This window comes from Phallusia mammillata, chromosome 6 (genome assembly GCF_965637545.1).
Source record: "Phallusia mammillata chromosome 6, kaPhaMamm4.hap1.1, whole genome shotgun sequence".
Lineage (NCBI taxonomy): Eukaryota > Metazoa > Chordata > Ascidiacea > Phlebobranchia > Ascidiidae > Phallusia > Phallusia mammillata.
This window is the reverse complement of record NC_137257.1, coordinates 12,912,752-12,936,932: the sequence shown is the minus strand read 5'-3', so window position 1 is coordinate 12,936,932 and position 24,181 is coordinate 12,912,752. Positions and strand designations below refer to the sequence as shown.

The window sequence follows — 24,181 nt, the reverse complement described above, 5'->3', positions numbered from 1 at the left end:
ACTTTGAACAAACTGTTTTTACGAACGTAATCTTTTTTCGCAGGCTCTTGATGAAACGTTGAAGGTCGAACTGGTGAGCAAAAGAAAAATCCAAAGAGCTTATTCCTGTCCCAGGAATCGGTTACGCAATAGGTTCGATAACAGTTTTGTGTCAAAGCGGGGTGCTGTAATTTCGAAAAAGCGCTCTCGCACCGAAGACGATGACAATAATTGCTCGCTAACTGATGAGTCTCATTTAAACTCTCATGAAAATGAAACCTTTCAATCAACGAAACGAGCCAGAAAATCATTCAGCAGCCCAACTAATGTTGGTCACTGTTACAGAGGAAAGGCAGCGGTACCGCTTGCAAGAAAAACGGCTTTTAAACCTATATCGGACATTGAATCATCTTCCAAATCTACTCGTTCTTGTTCTACCCTTGTTTCTCAAGTCCTCAGAACGCAACATGGCCGCCATTGTCGACAAATGCTAACAGCAGTGTAATAGAACACTGGTAACTTCAAGAGCATATGAAAGACATATTTTACTTACTAAAGATATGCGTTGAAATATATATAGATGTTTTCATCAAGTTTGTTCCATCGCGTTGATGTACTTTCGCAATTACCTTCTTTTTGTGGCTTTTTCGTGTCTTCGTCTTCAAGCAGTCATGTGCTTATTTTCATCACTTGCAATAAAGCAAAATATTAAACTAGTGCACATCATTTTTTGGATTTCAGACATTGTTGCACAAAACTTTGAGGTTTCTCAAGGAATCTGTTCAAACCAGAAAAAGCATGTTAGTAATGGATTTTTGTACTTTTTTGGCGTTGAAAGTCAACTGTTGTCAACTAAAATCTCACAGATAATGCAGAAAAAATAACAAACGCTCCCCGTCGGGGAATCGAACCCCGGTCTCCCGCGTGACAGGCGGGGATACTTACCACTATACTAACGAGGACATGAAACATGTTGTTAATTATTGGAATGTCAATTGTGAAGAAATGTTTTTCGCAAACATAAACAAAACTTAAAACGTTAGTTAATCACTATAAGCGTACCACGCTAACTTTGAAGAGCGGACTTTTTCTGATAAGCAGTCTTATCTCATTAAACAAAATAAATGTCTGATACGAAGTCGAAACGCAAAGTTTAAACGCGGCACTTGAAAAACACGTTGACTTCTTAAACTTTTCTTCTGGCAAAGTTACGTATATAATGGTTGGCTGAACATCCACACCATCGAACTTCTTGAATAAAACAACAACTATTTGTTGAAAAGAAACAATGCAAAACAAATTGATGAATACCACCCCGGATGTAGCAGTTTATCTCCTTAGCATGGTAAGTTGAACACAAGTGTTACGGCAAAATTAACTAAATTACTTGACCACTTTCATATTGTTGTCAATCGTAACTTTGAACAAACTGTTTTTACGAACGTAATCTTTTTTCGCAGTCCCAGGAATCGGTTACGCAATAGGTTCGATAACAGTTTTGTGTCAAAGCGGGGTGCTGTAATTTCGAAAAAGCGCTCTCGCACCGAAGACGATGACAATAATTGCTCGCTAACTGATGAGTCTCATTTAAACTCTCATGAAAATGAAACCTTTCAATCAACGAAACGAGCAAGAAAATCATTCAGCAGCCCAACTAATGTTGGTCACTGTTACAGAGGAAAGGCAGCGGTACCGCTTGCAAGAAAAACGGCTTTTAAACCTATATCGGACATTGAATCATCTTCCAAATCTACTCGTTCTTGTTCTTCCCTTGTTTCTCAAGTCCTCAGAACGCAACATGGCCGCCATTGTCGACAAATGCTAACAGCAGTGTAATAGAACACTGGTAACTTCAAGAGCATATGAAAGACATATTTTACTTATTAAAGATATGCGTTGAAATATAAATGTCTGATACGAAGTCGAAACGCAAAGTTTAAACGCGGCACTTGAAAAACACGTTGACTTCTTAAACTTTTCTTCTGGCAAAGTTACGTATATAATGGTTGGCTGAATATCCACACCATCGAACTTCTTGAATAAAACAACAACTATTTGTTGAAAAGAAACAATGCAAAACAAATTGATGAATACCACCCCGGATGTAGCAGTTTATCTCCTTAGCATGGTAAGTTGAACACAAGTGTTACGGCAAAATTAACTAAATTACTTGACCACTTTCATATTGTTGTCAATCGTAACTTTGAACAAACTGTTTTTACGAACGTAATCTTTTTTCGCAGGCTCTTGATGAAACGTTGAAGGTCGAACTGGTGAGCAAAAGAAAAATCCAAAGAGCTTATTCCTGTCCCAGGAATCGGTTACGCAATAGGTTCGATAACAGTTTTGTGTCAAAGCGGGGTGCTGTAATTTCGAAAAAGCGCTCTCGCACCGAAGACGATGACAATAATTGCTCGCTAACTGATGAGTCTCATTTAAACTCTCATGAAAATGAAACCTTTCAATCAACGAAACGAGCCAGAAAATCATTCAGCAGCCCAACTAATGTTGGTCACTGTTACAGAGGAAAGGCAGCGGTACCGCTTGCAAGAAAAACGGCTTTTAAACCTATATCGGACATTGAATCATCTTCCAAATCTACTCGTTCTTGTTCTACCCTTGTTTCTCAAGTCCTCAGAACGCAACATGGCCGCCATTGTCGACAAATGCTAACAGCAGTGTAATAGAACACTGGTAACTTCAAGAGCATATGAAAGACATATTTTACTTACTAAAGATATGCGTTGAAATATATATAGATGTTTTCATCAAGTTTGTTCCATCGCGTTGATGTACTTTCGCAATTACCTTCTTTTTGTGGCTTTTTCGTGTCTTCGTCTTCAAGCAGTCATGTGCTTATTTTCATCACTTGCAATAAAGCAAAATATTAAACTAGTGCACATCATTTTTTGGATTTCAGACATTGTTGCACAAAACTTTGAGGTTTCTCAAGGAATCTGTTCAAACCAGAAAAAGCATGTTAGTAATGGATTTTTGTACTTTTTTGGCGTTGAAAGTCAACTGTTGTCAACTAAAATCTCACAGATAATGCAGAAAAAATAACAAACGCTCCCCGTCGGGGAATCGAACCCCGGTCTCCCGCGTGACAGGCGGGGATACTTACCACTATACTAACGAGGACATGAAACATGTTGTTAATTATTGGAATGTCAATTGTGAAGAAATGTTTTTCGCAAACATAAACAAAACTTAAAACGTTAGTTAATCACTATAAGCGTACCACGCTAACTTTGAAGAGCGGACTTTTTCTGATAAGCAGTCTTATCTCATTAAACAAAATAAATGTCTGATACGAAGTCGAAACGCAAAGTTTAAACGCGGCACTTGAAAAACACGTTGACTTCTTAAACTTTTCTTCTGGCAAAGTTACGTATATAATGGTTGGCTGAACATCCACACCATCGAACTTCTTGAATAAAACAACAACTATTTGTTGAAAAGAAACAATGCAAAACAAATTGATGAATACCACCCCGGATGTAGCAGTTTATCTCCTTAGCATGGTAAGTTGAACACAAGTGTTACGGCAAAATTAACTAAATTACTTGACCACTTTCATATTGTTGTCAATCGTAACTTTGAACAAACTGTTTTTACGAACGTAATCTTTTTTCGCAGGCTCTTGATGAAACGTTGAAGGTCGAACTGGTGAGCAAAAGAAAAATCCAAAGAGCTTATTCCTGTCCCAGGAATCGGTTACGCAATAGGTTCGATAACAGTTTTGTGTCAAAGCAGGGTGCTGTAATTTCGAAAAAGCGCTCTCGCACCGAAGACGATGACAATAATTGCTCGCTAACTGATGAGTCTCATTTAAACTCTCATGAAAATGAAACCTTTCAATCAACGAAACGAGCAAGAAAATCATTCAGCAGCCCAACTAATGTTGGTCACTGTTACAGAGGAAAGGCAGCGGTACCGCTTGCAAGAAAAACGGCTTTTAAACCTATATCGGACATTGAATCATCTTCCAAATCTACTCGTTCTTGTTCTTCCCTTGTTTCTCAAGTCCTCAGAACGCAACATGGCCGCCATTGTCGACAAATGCTAACAGCAGTGTAATAGAACACTGGTAACTTCAAGAGCATATGAAAGATATATTTTACTTATTAAAGATATGCGTTGAAATATATATATAGATGTTTTCATCAAGTTTGTTCCAACGCGTTGATGTACTTTCGCAATTACCTTCTTTTTGTGGCTTTTTCGTGTCTTCGTCTTCAAGCAGTCATGTGCTTATTTTCATCACTTGCAATAAAGCAAAATATTAAACTAGTGCACATCATTTTTTGGATTTCAGACATTGTTGCACAAAACTTTGAGGTTTCTCAAGGAATCTGTTCAAACCAGAAAAAGCATGTTAGTAATGGATTTTTGTACTTTTTTGGCGTTGAAAGTCAACTGTTGTCAACTAAAATCTCACAGATAATGCAGAAAAAATAACAAACGCTCCGCGTCGGGGAATCGAACCCCGGTCTCCCGCGTGACAGGCGGGGATACTTACCACTATACTAACGAGGACATGAAACATGTTGTTAATTATTGGAATGTCAATTGTGAAGAAATGTTTTTCGCAAACATAAACAAAACTTAAAACGTTAGTTAATCACTATAAGCGTACCACGCTAACTTTGAAGAGCGGACTTTTTCTGATAAGCAGTCTTATCTCATTAAACAAAATAAATGTCTGATACGAAGTCGAAACGCAAAGTTTAAACGCGGCACTTGAAAAACACGTTGACTTCTTAAACTTTTCTTCTGGCAAAGTTACGTATATAATGGTTGGCTGAACATCCACACCATCGAACTTCTTGAATAAAACAACAACTATTTGCTGAAAAGAAACAATGCAAAACAAATTGATGAATACCACCCCGGATGTAGCAGTTTATCTCCTTAGCATGGTAAGTTGTACACAAGTGTTACGGCAAAATTAACTAAATTACTTGACCACTTTCATATTGTTGTCAATCTTAACTTTGAACAAACTGTTTTTACGAACGTAATCTTTTTTCGCAGGCTCTTGATGAAACGTTGAAGGTCGAACTGGTGAGCAAAAGAAAAATCCAAAGAGCTTATTCCTGTCCCAGGAATCGGTTACGCAATAGGTTCGATAACAGTTTTGTGTCAAAGCGGGGTGCTGTAATTTCGAAAAAGCGCTCTCGCACCGAAGACGATGACAATAATTGCTCGCTAACTGATGAGTCTCATTTAAACTCTCATGAAAATGAAACCTTTCAATCAACGAAACGAGCAAGAAAATCATTCAGCAGCCCAACTAATGTTGGTCACTGTTACAGAGGAAAGGCAGCGGTACCGCTTGCAAGAAAAACGGCTTTTAAACCTATATCGGACATTGAATCATCTTCCAAATCTACTCGTTCTTGTTCTTCCCTTGTTTCTCAAGTCCTCAGAACGCAACATGGCCGCCATTGTCGACAAATGCTAACAGCAGTGTAATAGAACACTGGTAACTTCAAGAGCATATGAAAGACATATTTTACTTATTAAAGATATGCGTTGAAATATATATATAGATGTTTTCATCAAGTTTGTTCCATCGCGTTGATGTACTTTCGCAATTACCTTCTTTTTGTGGCTTTTTCGTGTCTTCGTCTTCAAGCAGTCATGTGCTTATTTTCATCACTTGCAATAAAGCAAAATATTAAACTAGTGCACATCATTTTTTGGATTTCAGACATTGTTGCACAAAACTTTGAGGTTTCTCAAGGAATCTGTTCAAACCAGAAAAAGCATGTTAGTAATGGATTTTTGTACTTTTTTGGCGTTGAAAGTCAACTGTTGTCAACTAAAATCTCACAGATAATGCAGAAAAAATAACAAACGCTCCCCGTCGGGGAATCGAACCCCGGTCTCCCGCGTGACAGGCGGGGATACTTACCACTATACTAACGAGGACATGAAACATGTTGTTAATTATTGGAATGTCAATTGTGAAGAAATGTTTTTCGCAAACATAAACAAAACTTAAAACGTTAGTTAATCACTATAAGCGTACCACGCTAACTTTGAAGAGCGGACTTTTTCTGATAAGCAGTCTTATCTCATTAAACAAAATAAATGTCTGATACGAAGTCGAAACGCAAAGTTTAAACGCGGCACTTGAAAAACACGTTGACTTCTTAAACTTTTCTTCTGGCAAAGTTACGTATATAATGGTTGGCTGAACATCCACACCATCGAACTTCTTGAATAAAACAACAACTATTTGTTGAAAAGAAACAATGCAAAACAAATTGATGAATACCACCCCGGATGTAGCAGTTTATCTCCTTAGCATGGTAAGTTGAACACAAGTGTTACGGCAAAATTAACTAAATTACTTGACCACTTTCATATTGTTGTCAATCGTAACTTTGAACAAACTGTTTTTACGAACGTAATCTTTTTTCGCAGGCTCTTGATGAAACGTTGAAGGTCGAACTGGTGAGCAAAAGAAAAATCCAAAGAGCTTATTCCTGTCCCAGGAATCGGTTACGCAATAGGTTCGATAACAGTTTTGTGTCAAAGCGGGGTGCTGTAATTTCGAAAAAGCGCTCTCGCACCGAAGACGATGACAATAATTGCTCGCTAACTGATGAGTCTCATTTAAACTCTCATGAAAATGAAACCTTTCAATCAACGAAACGAGCAAGAAAATCATTCAGCAGCCCAACTAATGTTGGTCACTGTTACAGAGGAAAGGCAGCGGTACCGCTTGCAAGAAAAACGGCTTTTAAACCTATATCGGACATTGAATCATCTTCCAAATCTACTCGTTCTTGTTCTTCCCTTGTTTCTCAAGTCCTCAGAACGCAACATGGCCGCCATTGTCGACAAATGCTAACAGCAGTGTAATAGAACACTGGTAACTTCAAGAGCATATGAAAGACATATTTTACTTATTAAAGATATGCGTTGAAATATATATATAGATGTTTTCATCAAGTTTGTTCCATCGCGTTGATGTACTTTCGCAATTACCTTCTTTTTGTGGCTTTTTCGTGTCTTCGTCTTCAAGCAGTCATGTGCTTATTTTCATCACTTGCAATAAAGCAAAATATTAAACTAGTGCACATCATTTTTCTGATTTCAGACATTGTTGCACAAAACTTTGAGGTTTCTCAAGGAATCTGTTCAAACCAGAAAAAGCATGTTAGTAATGGATTTTTGTACTTTTTTGGCGTTGAAAGTCAACTGTTGTCAACTAAAATCTCACAGATAATGCAGAAAAAATAACAAACGCTCCGCGTCGGGGAATCGAACCCCGGTCTCCCGCGTGACAGGCGGGGATACTTACCACTATACTAACGAGGACATGAAACATGTTGTTAATTATTGGAATGTCAATTGTGAAGAAATGTTTTTCGCAAACATAAACAAAACTTAAAACGTTAGTTAATCACTATAAGCGTACCACGCTAACTTTGAAGAGCGGACTTTTTCTGATAAGCAGTCTTATCTCATTAAACAAAATAAATGTCTGATACGAAGTCGAAACGCAAAGTTTAAACGCGGCACTTGAAAAACACGTTGACTTCTTAAACTTTTCTTCTGGCAAAGTTACGTATATAATGGTTGGCTGATAGTCCACACCATCGAACTTCTTGAATAAAACAACAACTATTTGGTGAAAAGAAACAATGCAAAACAAATTGATGAATACCACCCCGGATGTAGCAGTTTATCTCCTTAGCATGGTAAGTTGAACACAAGTGTTACGGCAAAATTAACTAAATTACTTGACCACTTTCATATTGTTGTCAATCGTAACTTTGAACAAACTGTTTTTACGAACGTAATCTTTTTTCGCAGGCTCTTGATGAAACGTTGAAGGTCGAACTGGTGAGCAAAAGAAAAATCCAAAGAGCTTATTCCTGTCCCAGGAATCGGTTACGCAATAGGTTCGATAACAGTTTTGTGTCAAAGCGGGGTGCTGTAATTTCGAAAAAGCGCTCTCGCACCGAAGACGATGACAATAATTGCTCGCTAACTGATGAGTCTCATTTAAACTCTCATGAAAATGAAACCTTTCAATCAACGAAACGAGCAAGAAAATCATTCAGCAGCCCAACTAATGTTGGTCACTGTTACAGAGGAAAGGCAGCGGTACCGCTTGCAAGAAAAACGGCTTTTAAACCTATATCGGACATTGAATCATCTTCCAAATCTACTCGTTCTTGTTCTACCCTTGTTTCTCAAGTCCTCAGAACGCAACATGGCCGCCATTGTCGACAAATGCTAACAGCAGTGTAATAGAACACTGGTAACTTCAAGAGCATATGAAAGACATATTTTACTTATTAAAGATATGCGTTGAAATATATATAGATGTTTTCATCAAGTTTGTTCCATCGCGTTGATATACTTTCGCAATTACCTTCTTTTTGTGGCTTTTTCGTGTCTTCGTCTTCAAGCAGTCATGTGCTTATTTTTATCACTTGCAATAAAGCAAAATATTAAACTAGTGCACATCATTTTTTTGATTTCAGACATTGTTGCACAAAACTTTGAGGTTTCTCAAGGAATCTGTTCAAACCAGAAAAAGCATGTTAGTAATGGATTTTTGTACTTTTTTGGCGTTGAAAGTCAACTGTTGTCAACTAAAATCTCACAGATAATGCAGAAAAAATAACAAACGCTCCCCGTCGGGGAATCGAACCCCGGTCTCCCGCGTGACAGGCGGGGATACTTACCACTATACTAACGAGGACATGAAACATGTTGTTAATTATTGGAATGTCAATTGTGAAGAAATGTTTTTCGCAAACATAAACAAAACTTAAAACGTTAGTTAATCACTATAAGCGTACCACGCTAACTTTGAAGAGCGGACTTTTTCTGATAAGCAATCTTATCTCATTAAACAAAATAAATGTCTGATACGAAGTCGAAACGCAAAGTTTAAACGCGGCACTTGAAAAACACGTTGACTTCTTAAACTTTTCTTCTGGCAAAGTTACGTATATAATGGTTGGCTGATAGTCCACACCATCGAACTTCTTGAATAAAACAACAACTATTTGTTGAAAAGAAACAATGCAAAACAAATTGATGAATACCACCCCGGATGTAGCAGTTTATCTCCTTAGCATGGTAAGTTGTACACAAGTGTTACGGCAAAATTAACTAAATTACTTGACCACTTTCATATTGTTGTCAATCTTAACTTTGAACAAACTGTTTTTACGAACGTAATCTTTTTTCGCAGGCTCTTGATGAAACGTTGAAGGTCGAACTGGTGAGCAAAAGAAAAATCCAAAGAGCTTATTCCTGTCCCAGGAATCGGTTACGCAATAGGTTCGATAACAGTTTTGTGTCAAAGCGGGGTGCTGTAATTTCGAAAAAGCGCTCTCGCACCGAAGACGATGACAATAATTGCTCGCTAACTGATGAGTCTCATTTAAACTCTCATGAAAATGAAACCTTTCAATCAACGAAACGAGCAAGAAAATCATTCAGCAGCCCAACTAATGTTGGTCACTGTTACAGAGGAAAGGCAGCGGTACCGCTTGCAAGAAAAACGGCTTTTAAACCTATATCGGACATTGAATCATCTTCCAAATCTACTCGTTCTTGTTCTTCCCTTGTTTCTCAAGTCCTCAGAACGCAACATGGCCGCCATTGTCGACAAATGCTAACAGCAGTGTAATAGAACACTGGTAACTTCAAGAGCATATGAAAGACATATTTTACTTATTAAAGATATGCGTTGAAATATATATAGATGTTTTCATCAAGTTTGTTCCATCGCGTTGATGTACTTTCGCAATTACCTTCTTTTTGTGGCTTTTTCGTGTCTTCGTCTTCAAGCAGTCATGTGCTTATTTTCATCACTTGCAATAAAGCAAAATATTAAACTAGTGCACATCATTTTTTGGATTTCAGACATTGTTGCACAAAACTTTGAGGTTTCTCAAGGAATCTGTTCAAACCAGAAAAAGCATGTTAGTAATGGATTTTTGTACTTTTTTGGCGTTGAAAGTCAACTGTTGTCAACTAAAATCTCACAGATAATGCAGAAAAAATAACAAACGCTCCCCGTCGGGGAATCGAACCCCGGTCTCCCGCGTGACAGGCGGGGATACTTACCACTATACTAACGAGGACATGAAACATGTTGTTAATTATTGGAATGTCAATTGTGAAGAAATGTTTTTCGCAAACATAAACAAAACTTAAAACGTTAGTTAATCACTATAAGCGTACCACGCTAACTTTGAAGAGCGGACTTTTTCTGATAAGCAGTCTTATCTCATTAAACAAAATAAATGTCTGATACGAAGTCGAAACGCAAAGTTTAAACGCGGCACTTGAAAAACACGTTGACTTCTTAAACTTTTCTTCTGGCAAAGTTACGTATATAATGGTTGGCTGATAGTCCACACCATCGAACTTCTTGAATAAAACAACAACTATTTGTTGAAAAGAAACAATGCAAAACAAATTGATGAATACCACCCCGGATGTAGCAGTTTATCTCCTTAGCATGGTAAGTTGTACACAAGTGTTACGGCAAAATTAACTAAATTACTTGACCACTTTCATATTGTTGTCAATCGTAACTTTGAACAAACTGTTTTTACGAACGTAATCTTTTTTCGCAGGCTCTTGATGAAACGTTGAAGGTCGAACTGGTGAGCAAAAGAAAAATCCAAAGAGCTTATTCCTGTCCCAGGAATCGGTTACGCAATAGGTTCGATAACAGTTTTGTGTCAAAGCGGGGTGCTGTAATTTCGAAAAAGCGCTCTCGCACCGAAGACGATGACAATAATTGCTCGCTAACTGATGAGTCTCATTTAAACTCTCATGAAAATGAAACCTTTCAATCAACGAAACGAGCAAGAAAATCATTCAGCAGCCCAACTAATGTTGGTCACTGTTACAGAGGAAAGGCAGCGGTACCGCTTGCAAGAAAAACGGCTTTTAAACCTATATCGGACATTGAATCATCTTCCAAATCTACTCGTTCTTGTTCTTCCCTTGTTTCTCAAGTCCTCAGAACGCAACATGGCCGCCATTGTCGACAAATGCTAACAGCAGTGTAATAGAACACTGGTAACTTCAAGAGCATATGAAAGACATATTTTACTTATTAAAGATATGCGTTGAAATATATATAGATGTTTTCATCAAGTTTGTTCCATCGCGTTGATGTACTTTCGCAATTACCTTCTTTTTGTGTCTTTTTCGTGTCTTCGTCTTCAAGCAGTCATGTGCTTATTTTCATCACTTGCAATAAAGCAAAATATTAAACTAGTGCACATCATTTTTTGGATTTCAGACATTGTTGCACAAAACTTTGAGGTTTCTCAAGGAATCTGTTCAAACCAGAAAAAGCATGTTAGTAATGGATTTTTGTACTTTTTTGGCGTTGAAAGTCAACTGCTGTCAACTAAAATCTCACAGATAATGCAGAAAAAATAACAAACGCTCCCCGTCGGGGAATCGAACCCCGTCTCCCGCGTGACAGGCGGGGATACTTACCACTATACTAACGAGGACATGAAACATGTTGTTAATTATTGGAATGTCAATTGTGAAGAAATGTTTTTCGCAAACATAAACAAAACTTAAAACGTTAGTTAATCACTATAAGCGTACCACGCTAACTTTGAAGAGCGGACTTTTTCTGATAAGCAGTCTTATCTCATTAAACAAAATAAATGTCTGATACGAAGTCGAAACGCAAAGTTTAAACGCGGCACTTGAAAAACACGTTGACTTCTTAAACTTTTCTTCTGGCAAAGTTACGTATATAATGGTTGGCTGAACATCCACACCATCGAACTTCTTGAATAAAACAACAACTATTTGTTGAAAAGAAACAATGCAAAACAAATTGATGAATACCACCCCGGATGTAGCAGTTTATCTCCTTAGCATGGTAAGTTGAACACAAGTGTTACGGCAAAATTAACTAAATTACTTGACCACTTTCATATTGTTGTCAATCGTAACTTTGAACAAACTGTTTTTACGAACGTAATCTTTTTTCGCAGGCTCTTGATGAAACGTTGAAGGTCGAACTGGTGAGCAAAAGAAAAATCCAAAGAGCTTATTCCTGTCCCAGGAATCGGTTACGCAATAGGTTCGATAACAGTTTTGTGTCAAAGCGGGGTGCTGTAATTTCGAAAAAGCGCTCTCGCACCGAAGACGATGACAATAATTGCTCGCTAACTGATGAGTCTCATTTAAACTCTCATGAAAATGAAACCTTTCAATCAACGAAACGAGCAAGAAAATCATTCAGCAGCCCAACTAATGTTGGTCACTGTTACAGAGGAAAGGCAGCGGTACCGCTTGCAAGAAAAACGGCTTTTAAACCTATATCGGACATTGAATCATCTTCCAAATCTACTCGTTCTTGTTCTTCCCTTGTTTCTCAAGTCCTCAGAACGCAACATGGCCGCCATTGTCGACAAATGCTAACAGCAGTGTAATAGAACACTGGTAACTTCAAGAGCATATGAAAGACATATTTTACTTATTAAAGATATGCGTTGAAATATATATAGATGTTTTCATCAAGTTTGTTCCATCGCGTTGATATACTTTCGCAATTACCTTCTTTTTGTGGCTTTTTCGTGTCTTCGTCTTCAAGCAGTCATGTGCTTATTTTTATCACTTGCAATAAAGCAAAATATTAAACTAGTGCACATCATTTTTTGGATTTCAGAGATTGTTGCACAAAACTTTGAGGTTTCTCAAGGAATCTGTTCAAACCAGAAAAAGCATGTTAGTAATGGATTTTTGTACTTTTTTGGCGTTGAAAGTCAACTGTTGTCAACTAAAATCTCACAGATAATGCAGAAAAAATAACAAACGCTCCCCGTCGGGGAATCGAACCCCGGTCTCCCGCGTGACAGGCGGGGATACTTACCACTATACTAACGAGGACATGAAACATGTTGTTAATTATTGGAATGTCAATTGTGAAGAAATGTTTTTCGCAAACATAAACAAAACTTAAAACGTTAGTTAATCACTATAAGCGTACCACGCTAACTTTGAAGAGCGGACTTTTTCTGATAAGCAGTCTTATCTCATTAAACAAAATAAATGTCTGATACGAAGTCGAAACGCAAAGTTTAAACGCGGCACTTGAAAAACACGTTGACTTCTTAAACTTTTCTTCTGGCAAAGTTACGTATATAATGGTTGGCTGATAGTCCACACCATCGAACTTCTTGAATAAAACAACAACTATTTGTTGAAAAGAAACAATGCAAAACAAATTGATGAATACCACCCCGGATGTAGCAGTTTATCTCCTTAGCATGGTAAGTTGTACACAAGTGTTACGGCAAAATTAACTAAATTACTTGACCACTTTCATATTGTTGTCAATCGTAACTTTGAACAAACTGTTTTTACGAACGTAATCTTTTTTCGCAGGCTCTTGATGAAACGTTGAAGGTCGAACTGGTGAGCAAAAGAAAAATCCAAAGAGCTTATTCCTGTCCCAGGAATCGGTTACGCAATAGGTTCGATAACAGTTTTGTGTCAAAGCGGGGTGCTGTAATTTCGAAAAAGCGCTCTCGCACCGAAGACGATGACAATAATTGCTCGCTAACTGATGAGTCTCATTTAAACTCTCATGAAAATGAAACCTTTCAATCAACGAAACGAGCAAGAAAATCATTCAGCAGCCCAACTAATGTTGGTCACTGTTACAGAGGAAAGGCAGCGGTACCGCTTGCAAGAAAAACGGCTTTTAAACCTATATCGGACATTGAATCATCTTCCAAATCTACTCGTTCTTGTTCTTCCCTTGTTTCTCAAGTCCTCAGAACGCAACATGGCCGCCATTGTCGACAAATGCTAACAGCAGTGTAATAGAACACTGGTAACTTCAAGAGCATATGAAAGACATATTTTACTTATTAAAGATATGCGTTGAAATATATATAGATGTTTTCATCAAGTTTGTTCCATCGCGTTGATGTACTTTCGCAATTACCTTCTTTTTGTGGCTTTTTCGTGTCTTCGTCTTCAAGCAGTCATGTGCTTATTTTCATCACTTGCAATAAAGCAAAATATTAAACTAGTGCACATCATTTTTTGGATTTCAGACATTGTTGCACAAAACTTTGAGGTTTCTCAAGGAATCTGTTCAAACCAGAAAAAGCATGTTAGTAATGCATTTTTGTACTTTTTTGGCGTTGAAAGTCAACTGCTGTCAACTAAAATCTCACAGATAATGCAGAAAAAATAACAAACGCTCCCCGTCGGGGAATCGAACCCCGTCTCCCGCGTGACAGGCGGGGATACTTACCACTATACTAACGAGGACATGAAACATGTTGTTAATTATTGGAATGTCAATTGTGAAGAAATGTTTTTCGCAAACATAAACAAAACTTAAAACGTTAGTTAATCACTATAAGCGTACCACGCTAACTTTGAAGAGCGGACTTTTTCTGATAAGCAGTCTTATCTCATTAAACAAAATAAATGTCTGATACGAAGTCGAAACGCAAAGTTTAAACGCGGCACTTGAAAAACACGTTGACTTCTTAAACTTTTCTTCTGGCAAAGTTACGTATATAATGGTTGGCTGAACATCCACACCATCGAACTTCTTGAATAAAACAACAACTATTTGTTGAAAAGAAACAATGCAAAACAAATTGATGAATACCACCCCGGATGTAGCAGTTTATCTCCTTAGCATGGTAAGTTGTACACAAGTGTTACGGCAAAATTAACTAAATTACTTGACCACTTTCATATTGTTGTCAATCTTAACTTTGAACAAACTGTTTTTACGAACGTAATCTTTTTTCGCAGGCTCTTGATGAAACGTTGAAGGTCGAACTGGTGAGCAAAAGAAAAATCCAAAGAGCTTATTCCTGTCCCAGGAATCGATTACGCAATAGGTTCGATAACAGTTTTGTGTCAAAGCGGGGTGCTGTAATTTCGAAAAAGCGCTCTCGCACCGAAGACGATGACAATAATTGCTCGCTAACTGATGAGTCTCATTTAAACTCTCATGAAAATGAAACCTTTCAATCAACGAAACGAGCAAGAAAATCATTCAGCAGCCCAACAAATGTTGGTCACTGTTACAGAGGAAAGGCAGCGGTACCGCTTGCAAGAAAAACGGCTTTTAAACCTATATCGGACATTGAATCATCTTCCAAATCTACTCGTTCTTGTTCTACCCTTGTTTCTCAAGTCCTCAGAACGCAACATGGCCGCCATTGTCGACAAATGCTAACAGCAGTGTAATAGAACACTGGTAACTTCAAGAGCATATGAAAGACATATTTTACTTATTAAAGATATGCGTTGAAATATATATAGATGTTTTCATCAAGTTTGTTCCATCGCGTTGATGTACTTTCGCAATTACCTTCTTTTTGTGGCTTTTTCGTGTCTTCGTCTTCAAGCAGTCATGTGCTTATTTTTATCACTTGCAATAAAGCAAAATATTAAACTAGTGCACATCATTTTTTTGATTTCAGACATTGTTGCACAAAACTTTGAGGTTTCTCAAGGAATCTGTTCAAACCAGAAAAAGCATGTTAGTAATGGATTTTTGTACTTTTTTGGCGTTGAAAGTCAACTGTTGTCAACTAAAATCTCACAGATAATGCAGAAAAAATAACAAACGCTCCCCGTCGGGGAATCGAACCCCGGTCTCCCGCGTGACAGGCGGGGATACTTACCACTATACTAACGAGGACATGAAACATGTTGTTAATTATTGGAATGTCAATTGTGAAGAAATGTTTTTCGCAAACATAAACAAAACTTAAAACGTTAGTTAATCACTATAAGCGTACCACGCTAACTTTGAAGAGCGGACTTTTTCTGATAAGCAGTCTTATCTCATTAAACAAAATAAATGTCTGATACGAAGTCGAAACGCAAAGTTTAAACGCGGCACTTGAAAAACACGTTGACTTCTTAAACTTTTCTTCTGGCAAAGTTACGTATATAATGGTTGGCTGAACATCCACACCATCGAACTTCTTGAATAAAACAACAACTATTTGTTGAAAAGAAACAATGCAAAACAAATTGATGAATACCACCCCGGATGTAGCAGTTTATCTCCTTAGCATGGTAAGTTGAACACAAGTGTTACGGCAAAATTAACTAAATTACTTGACCACTTTCATATTGTTGTCAATCGTAACTTTGAACAAACTGTTTTTACGAACGTAATCTTTTTTCGCAGGCTCTTGATGAAACGTTGAAGGTCGAACTGGTGAGCAAAAGAAAAATCCAAAGAGCTTATTCCTGTCCCAGGAATCGGTTACGCAATAGGTTCGATAACAGTTTTGTGTCAAAGCGGGGTGCTGTAATTTCGAAAAAGCGCTCTCGCACCGAAGACGATGACAATAATTGCTCGCTAACTGATGAGTCTCATTTAAACTCTCATGAAAATGAAACCTTTCAATCAACGAAACGAGCAAGAAAATCATTCAGCAGCCCAACTAATGTTGGTCACTGTTACAGAGGAAAGGCAGCGGTACCGCTTGCAAGAAAAACGGCTTTTAAACCTATATCGGACATTGAATCATCTTCCAAATCTACTCGTTCTTGTTCTACCCTTGTTTCTCAAGTCCTCAGAACGCAACATGGCCGCCATTGTCGACAAATGCTAACAGCAGTGTAATAGAACACTGGTAACTTCAAGAGCATATGAAAGACATATTTTACTTATTAAAGATATGCGTTGAAATATATACAACTTAGATGTTTTCATCAAGTTTGTTCCATCGCGTTGATGTACTTTCGCAATTACCTTCTTTTTGTGGCTTTTTCGTGTCTTCGTCTTCAAGCAGTCATGTGCTTATTTTTATCACTTGCAATAAAGCAAAATATTAAACTAGTGCACATCATTTTTTTGATTTCAGACATTGTTGCACAAAACTTTGAGGTTTCTCAAGGAATCTGTTCAAACCAGAAAAAGCATGTTAGTAATGCATTTTTGTACTTTTTTGGCGTTGAAAGTCAACTGTTGTCAATTAAAATCTCACAGATAATGCAGAAAAAATAACAAACGCTCCCCGTCGGGGAATCGAACCCCGTCTCCCGCGTGACAGGCGGGGATACTTACCACTATACTAACGAGGACATGAAACATGTTGTTAATTATTGGAATGTCAATTGTGAAGAAATGTTTTTCGCAAACATAAACAAAACTTAAAACGTTAGTTAATCACTATAAGCGTACCACGCTAACTTTGAAGAGCGGACTTTTTCTGATAAGCAGTCTTATCTCATTAAACAAAATAAATGTCTGATACGAAGTCGAAACGCAAAGTTTAAACGCGGCACTTGAAAAACACGTTGACTTCTTAAACTTTTCTTCTGGCAAAGTTACGTATATAATGGTTGGCTGAACATCCACACCATCGAACTTCTTGAATAAAACAACAACTATTTGTTGAAAAGAAACAATGCAAAACAAATTGATGAATACCACCCCGGATGTAGCAGTTTATCTCCTTAGCATGGTAAGTTGTACACAAGTGTTACGGCAAAATTAACTAAATTACTTGACCACTTTCATATTGTTGTCAATCTTAACTTTGAACAAACTGTTTTTACGAACGTAATCTTTTTTCGCAGGCTCTTGATGAAACGTTGAAGGTCGAACTGGTGAGCAAAAGAAAAATCCAAAGAGCTTATTCCTGTCCCAGGAATCGATTACGCAATAGGTTCGATAACAGTTTTGTGTCAAAGCGGGGTGCTGTAATTTCGAAAAAGCGCTCTCGCACCGAAGACGATGACAATAATTGCTCGCTAACTGATGAGTCTCATTTAAACTCTCATGAAAATGAAACCTTTCAATCAACGAAACGAGCAAGAAAATCATTCAGCAGCCCAACAAATGTTGGTCACTGTTACAGAGGAAAGGCAGCGGTACCGCTTGCAAGAAAAACGGCTTTTAAACCTATATCGGACATTGAATCATCTTCCAAATCTACTCGTTCTTGTTCTACCCTTGTTTCTCAAGTCCTCAGAACGCAACATGGCCGCCATTGTCGACAAATGCTAACAGCAGTGTAATAGAACACTGGTAACTTCAAGAGCATATGAAAGACATATTTTACTTATTAAAGATATGCGTTGAAATATATATAGATGTTTTCATCAAGTTTGTTCCATCGCGTTGATGTACTTTCGCAATTACCTTCTTTTTGTGGCTTTTTCGTGTCTTCGTCTTCAAGCAGTCATGTGCTTATTTTTATCACTTGCAATAAAGCAAAATATTAAACTAGTGCACATCATTTTTTTGATTTCAGACATTGTTGCACAAAACTTTGAGGTTTCTCAAGGAATCTGTTCAAACCAGAAAAAGCATGTTAGTAATGGATTTTTGTACTTTTTTGGCGTTGAAAGTCAACTGTTGTCAACTAAAATCTCACAGATAATGCAGAAAAAATAACAAACGCTCCCCGTCGGGGAATCGAACCCCGGTCTCCCGCGTGACAGGCGGGGATACTTACCACTATACTAACGAGGACATGAAACATGTTGTTAATTATTGGAATGTCAATTGTGAAGAAATGTTTTTCGCAAACATAAACAAAACTTAAAACGTTAGTTAATCACTATAAGCGTACCACGCTAACTTTGAAGAGCGGACTTTTTCTGATAAGCAGTCTTATCTCATTAAACAAAATAAATGTCTGATACGAAGTCGAAACGCAAAGTTTAAACGCGGCACTTGAAAAACACGTTGACTTCTTAAACTTTTCTTCTGGCAAAGTTACGTATATAATGGTTGGCTAAACATCCACACCATCGAACTTCTTGAATAAAACAACAACTATTTGTTGAAAAGAAACAATGCAAAACAAATTGATGAATACCACCCCGGATGTAGCAGTTTATCTCCTTAGCATGGTAAGTTGAACACAAGTGTTACGGCAAAATTAACTAAATTACTTGACCACTTTCATATTGTTGTCAATCGTAACTTTGAACAAACTGTTTTTACGAACGTAATCTTTTTTCGCAGGCTCTTGATGAAACGTTGAAGGTCGAACTGGTGAGCAAAAGAAAAATCCAAAGAGCTTATTCCTGTCCCAGGAATCGGTTACGCAATAGGTTCGATAACAGTTTTGTGTCAAAGCGGGGTGCTGTAATTTCGAAAAAGCGCTCTCGCACCGAAGACGATGACAATAATTGCTCGCTAACTGATGAGTCTCATTTAAACTCTCATGAAAATGAAACCTTTCAATCAACGAAACGAGCAAGAAAATCATTCAGCAGCCCAACTAATGTTGGTCACTGTTACAGAGGAAAGGCAGCGGTACCGCTTGCAAGAAAAACGGCTTTTAAACCTATATCGGACATTGAATCATCTTCCAAATCTACTCGTTCTTGTTCTTCCCTTGTTTCTCAAGTCCTCAGAACGCAACATGGCCGCCATTGTCGACAAATGCTAACAGCAGTGTAATAGAACACTGGTAACTTCAAGAGCATATGAAAGACATATTTTACTTATTAAAGATATGCGTTGAAATATATATAGATGTTTTCATCAAGTTTGTTTCATCGCGTTGATGTACTTTCGCAATTACCTTCTTTTTGTGGCTTTTTCGTGTCTTCGTCTTCAAGCAGTCATGTGCTTATTTTCATCACTTGCAATAAAGCAAAATATTAAACTAGTGCACATCATTTTTCTGATTTCAGACATTGTTGCACAAAACTTTGAGGTTTCTCAAGGAATCTGTTCAAACCAGAAAAAGCATGTTAGTAATGCATTTTTGTACTTTTTTTGGCGTTGAAAGTCAACTGTTGTCAACTAAAATCTCACAGATAATGCGTAACAAACGCTCCCTGTCGGGGAATCGAACACCGGTCTCCCGCGTGACAGGCGGGGATACTTACCACTATACTAACGAGGACATGAAACATGTTGTTAATTATTGGAATGTCAATTGTGAAGAAATGTTTTTCGCAAACATAAACAAAACTTAAAACGTTAGTTAATCACTATAAGCGTACCACGCTAACTTTGAAGAGCGGACTTTTTCTGATAAGCAGTCTTATCTCATTAAACAAAATAAATGTCTGATACGAAGTCGAAACGCAAAGTTTAAACGCGGCACTTGAAAAACACGTTGACTTCTTAAACTTTTCTTCTGGCAAAGTTACGTATATAATGGTTGGCTGAACATCCACACCATCGAACTTCTTGAATAAAACAACAACTATTTGTTGAAAAGAAACAATGCAAAACAAATTGATGAATACCACCCCGGATGTAGCAGTTTATCTCCTTAGCATGGTAAGTTGAACACAAGTGTTACGGCAAAATTAACTAAATTACTTGACCACTTTCATATTGTTGTCAATCGTAACTTTGAACAAACTGTTTTTACGAACGTAATCTTTTTTCGCAGGCTCTTGATGAAACGTTGAAGGTCGAACTGGTGAGCAAAAGAAAAATCCAAAGAGCTTATTCCTGTCCCAGGAATCGGTTACGCAATAGGTTCGATAACAGTTTTGTGTCAAAGCGGGGTGCTGTAATTTCGAAAAAGCGCTCTCGCACCGAAGACGATGACAATAATTGCTCGCTAACTGATGAGTCTCATTTAAACTCTCATGAAAATGAAACCCTAAATCAACGAAACGAGCAAGAAAATCATTCAGCAGCCCAACTAATGTTGGTCACTGTTACAGAGGAAAGGCAGCGGTACCGCTTGCAAGAAAAACGGCTTTTAAACCTATATCGGACATTGAATCATCTTCCAAATCTACTCGTTCTTGTTCTTCCCTTGTTTCTCAAGTCCTCAGAACGCAACATGGCCGCCATTGTCGACAAATGCTAACAGCAGTGTAATAGAACACTGGTAACTTCAAGAGCATATGAAAGACATATTTTACTTATTAAAGATATGCGTTGAAATATATATAGATGTTTTCATCAAGTTTGTTCCATCGCTTTGATGTACTTTCGCAATTACCTTCTTTTTGTGGCTTTTTCGTGTCTTCGTCTTCAAGCAGTCATGTGCTTATTTTCATCACTTGCAATAAAGCAAAATATTAAACTAGTGCACATCATTTTTCTGATTTCAGACATTGTTGCACAAAACTTTGAGGTTTCTCAAGGAATCTGTTCAAACCAGAAAAAGCATGTTAGTAATGCATTTTTGTACTTTTTTTGGCGTTGAAAGTCAACTGTTGTCAACTAAAATCTCACAGATAATGCGTAACAAACGCTCCCTGTCGGGGAATCGAACACCGGTCTCCCGCGTGACAGGCGGGGATACTTACCACTATACTAACGAGGACATGAAACATGTTGTTAATTATTGGAATGTCAATTGTGAAGAAATGTTTTTCGCAAACATAAACAAAACTTAAAACGTTAGTTAATCACTATAAGCGTACCACGCTAACTTTGAAGAGCGGACTTTCTGATAAGCAGTCTTATCTCATTAAACAAAATAAATGTCTGATACGAAGTCGAAACGCAAAGTTTAAACGCGGCACTTGAAAAACACGTTGACTTCTTAAACTTTTCTTCTGGCAAAGTTACGTATATAATGGTTGGCTGAACATCCACACCATCGAACTTCTTGAATAAAACAACAACTATTTGTTGAAAAGAAACAATGCAAAACAAATTGATGAATACCACCCCGGATGTAGCAGTTTATCTCCTTAGCATGGTAAGTTGAACACAAGTGTTACGGCAAAATTAACTAAATTACTTGACCACTTTCATATTGTTGTCAATCTTAACTTTGAACAAACTGTTTTTACGAACGTAATCTTTTTTCGCAGGCTCTTGATGAAACGTTGAAGGTCGAACTGGTGAGCAAAAGAAAAATCCAAAGAGCTTATTCCTGTCCCAGGAATCGGTTACGCAATAGGTTCGATAACAGTTTTGTGTCAAAGCGGGGTGCTGTAATTTCGAAAAAGCGCTCTCGCACCGAAGACGATGACAATAATTGCTCGCTAACTGATGAGTCTCATTGAAACTCTTATGAAAATGAAACCTTTCAATCAACGAAACGAGCAAGAAAATCATTCAGCAGCCCAACTAATGTTGTTCACTGTTACAGAGGAAAGGCAGCGGTACCGCTTGCAAGAAAAACGGCTTTTAAACCTATATCGGACATTGAATCATCTTCCAAATCTACTCGTTCTTGTTCTACCCTTGTTTCTCAAGTCCTCAGAACGCAACATGGCCGCCATTGTCGACAAATGCTAACAGCAGTGTAATAGAACACTGGTAACTTCAAGAGCATATGAAAGACATATTTTACTTATTAAAGATATGCGTTGAAATATATATAGATGTTTTCATCAAGTTTGTTCCATCGCGTTGATGTACTTTCGTAATTACCTTCTTTTTGTGGCTTTTTCGTGTCTTCGTCTTCAAGCAGTCATGTGCTTATTTTTATCACTTGCAATAAAGCAAAATATTAAACTAGTGCACATCATTTTTTTGATTTCAGACATTGTTGCACAAAACTTTGAGGTTTCTCAAGGAATCTGTTCAAACCAGAAAAAGCATGTTAGTAATGCATTTTTGTACTTTTTTGGCGTTGAAAGTCAACTGTTGTCAACTAAAATCTCACAGATAATGCGTAACAAACGCTCCCCGTCGGGGAATCGAACACCGGTCTCCCGCGTGACAGGCGGGGATACTTACCACTACACTAACGAGGACATGAAACATGTTGTTAATTATTGGAATGTCAATTGTGAAGAAATGTTTTTCGCAAACATAAACAAAACTTAAAACGTTAGTTAATCACTATAAGCGTACCACGCTAACTTTGAAGAGCGGACTTTTTCTGATAAGCAGTCTTATCTCATTAAACAAAATAAATGTCTGATACGAAGTCGAAACGCAAAGTTTAAACGCGGCACTTGAAAAACACGTTGACTTCTTAAACTTTCCTTCTGGCAAAGTTACGTATATAATGGTTGGCTGATAGTCCACACCATCGAACTTCTTGAATAAAACAACAACTATTTGTTGAAAAGAAAGAATGCAAAACAAATTGATGAATACCACCCCGGATGTAGCAGTTTATCTCCTTAGCATGGTAAGTTGTACACAAGTGTTACGGCAAAATTAACTAAATTACTTGACCACTTTCATATTGTTGTCAATCTTAACTTTGAACAAACTGTTTTTACGAACGTAATCTTTTTTCGCAGGCTCTTGATGAAACGTTGAAGGTCGAACTGGTGAGCAAAAGAAAAATCCAAAGAGCTTATTCCTGTCCAGGAATCGGTTACGCAATAGGTTCGATAACAGTTTTGTGTCAAAGCGGGGTGCTGTAATTTCGAAAAAGCGCTCTCGCACCGAAGACGATGACAATAATTGCTCGCTAACTGATGAGTCTCATTTAAACTCTCATGAAAATGAAACCTTTCAATCAACGAAACGAGCCAGAAAATCATTCAGCAGCCCAACTAATGTTGGTCACTGTTACAGAGGAAAGGCAGCGGTACCGCTTGCAAGAAAAACGGCTTTTAAACCTATATCGGACATTGAATCATCTTCCAAATCTACTCGTTCTTGTTCTTCCCTTGTTTCTCAAGTCCTCAGAACGCAACATGGCCGCCATTGTCGACAAATGCTAACAGCAGTGTAATAGAACACTGGTAACTTCAAGAGCATATGAAAGACATATTTTACTTATTAAAGATATGCGTTGAAATATATATAGATGTTTTCATCAAGTTTGTTCCATCGCGTTGATGTACTTTCGCAATTACCTTCTTTTTGTGGCTTTTTCGTGTCTTCGTCTTCAAGCAGTCATGTGCTTATTTTCATCACTTGCAATAAAGCAAAATATTAAACTAGTGCACATCATTTTTTTGATTTCAGACATTGTTGCACAAAACTTTGAGGTTTCTCAAGGAATCTGTTCAAACCAGAAAAAGCATGTTAGTAATGGATTTTTGTACTTTTTTGGCGTTGAAAGTCAACTGTTGTCAACTAAAATCTCACAGATAATGCAGAAAAAATAACAAACGCTCCCCGTCGGGGAATCGAACCCCGGTCTCCCGCGTGACAGGCGGGGATACTTACCACTATACTAACGAGGACATGAAACATGTTGTTAATTATTGGAATGTCAATTGTGAAGAAATGTTTTTCGCAAACATAAACAAAACTTAAAACGTTAGTTAATCACTATAAGCGTACCACGCTAACTTTGAAGAGCGGACTTTTTCTGATAAG

The 24,181-nt window shown here is 37.6% G+C and overlaps 14 non-coding genes across 14 annotated transcripts; all 14 read right to left on the bottom strand.

The window, feature by feature from the left end:
- Positions 1 to 869: 869 nt before the first annotated feature.
- On the bottom strand, positions 870 to 941 carry Trnad-guc (transfer RNA aspartic acid (anticodon GUC)). The gene has a single exon. It is a non-coding gene; the product is annotated as a tRNA-Asp (tRNA).
- A 2,107-nt stretch (positions 942 to 3,048) lies between these two features.
- Positions 3,049 to 3,120, bottom strand: Trnad-guc (transfer RNA aspartic acid (anticodon GUC)). Its single transcript has one exon. It is a non-coding gene; the product is annotated as a tRNA-Asp (tRNA).
- Positions 3,121 to 4,446: 1,326 nt separating this feature from the next.
- Positions 4,447 to 4,518, bottom strand: Trnad-guc (transfer RNA aspartic acid (anticodon GUC)). The gene has a single exon. It is a non-coding gene; the product is annotated as a tRNA-Asp (tRNA).
- Positions 4,519 to 5,844: 1,326 nt separating this feature from the next.
- Positions 5,845 to 5,916, bottom strand: Trnad-guc (transfer RNA aspartic acid (anticodon GUC)). Its single transcript has one exon. It is a non-coding gene; the product is annotated as a tRNA-Asp (tRNA).
- A 1,326-nt stretch (positions 5,917 to 7,242) lies between these two features.
- Trnad-guc (transfer RNA aspartic acid (anticodon GUC)) lies at positions 7,243 to 7,314 on the bottom strand. The gene has a single exon. It is a non-coding gene; the product is annotated as a tRNA-Asp (tRNA).
- A 1,324-nt stretch (positions 7,315 to 8,638) lies between these two features.
- Positions 8,639 to 8,710, bottom strand: Trnad-guc (transfer RNA aspartic acid (anticodon GUC)). Its single transcript has one exon. It is a non-coding gene; the product is annotated as a tRNA-Asp (tRNA).
- A 1,324-nt stretch (positions 8,711 to 10,034) lies between these two features.
- Positions 10,035 to 10,106, bottom strand: Trnad-guc (transfer RNA aspartic acid (anticodon GUC)). The gene has a single exon. It is a non-coding gene; the product is annotated as a tRNA-Asp (tRNA).
- A 1,324-nt stretch (positions 10,107 to 11,430) lies between these two features.
- Positions 11,431 to 11,501, bottom strand: Trnad-guc (transfer RNA aspartic acid (anticodon GUC)). The gene has a single exon. It is a non-coding gene; the product is annotated as a tRNA-Asp (tRNA).
- Positions 11,502 to 12,825: 1,324 nt separating this feature from the next.
- Trnad-guc (transfer RNA aspartic acid (anticodon GUC)) lies at positions 12,826 to 12,897 on the bottom strand. The gene has a single exon. It is a non-coding gene; the product is annotated as a tRNA-Asp (tRNA).
- Positions 12,898 to 14,221: 1,324 nt separating this feature from the next.
- On the bottom strand, positions 14,222 to 14,292 carry Trnad-guc (transfer RNA aspartic acid (anticodon GUC)). Its single transcript has one exon. It is a non-coding gene; the product is annotated as a tRNA-Asp (tRNA).
- A 1,324-nt stretch (positions 14,293 to 15,616) lies between these two features.
- On the bottom strand, positions 15,617 to 15,688 carry Trnad-guc (transfer RNA aspartic acid (anticodon GUC)). The gene has a single exon. It is a non-coding gene; the product is annotated as a tRNA-Asp (tRNA).
- Positions 15,689 to 17,017: 1,329 nt separating this feature from the next.
- Positions 17,018 to 17,088, bottom strand: Trnad-guc (transfer RNA aspartic acid (anticodon GUC)). The gene has a single exon. It is a non-coding gene; the product is annotated as a tRNA-Asp (tRNA).
- Positions 17,089 to 18,412: 1,324 nt separating this feature from the next.
- Trnad-guc (transfer RNA aspartic acid (anticodon GUC)) lies at positions 18,413 to 18,484 on the bottom strand. The gene has a single exon. It is a non-coding gene; the product is annotated as a tRNA-Asp (tRNA).
- Positions 18,485 to 23,973: 5,489 nt separating this feature from the next.
- Positions 23,974 to 24,045, bottom strand: Trnad-guc (transfer RNA aspartic acid (anticodon GUC)). Its single transcript has one exon. It is a non-coding gene; the product is annotated as a tRNA-Asp (tRNA).
- Between the last annotated feature and the right edge of the window lie 136 nt (positions 24,046 to 24,181).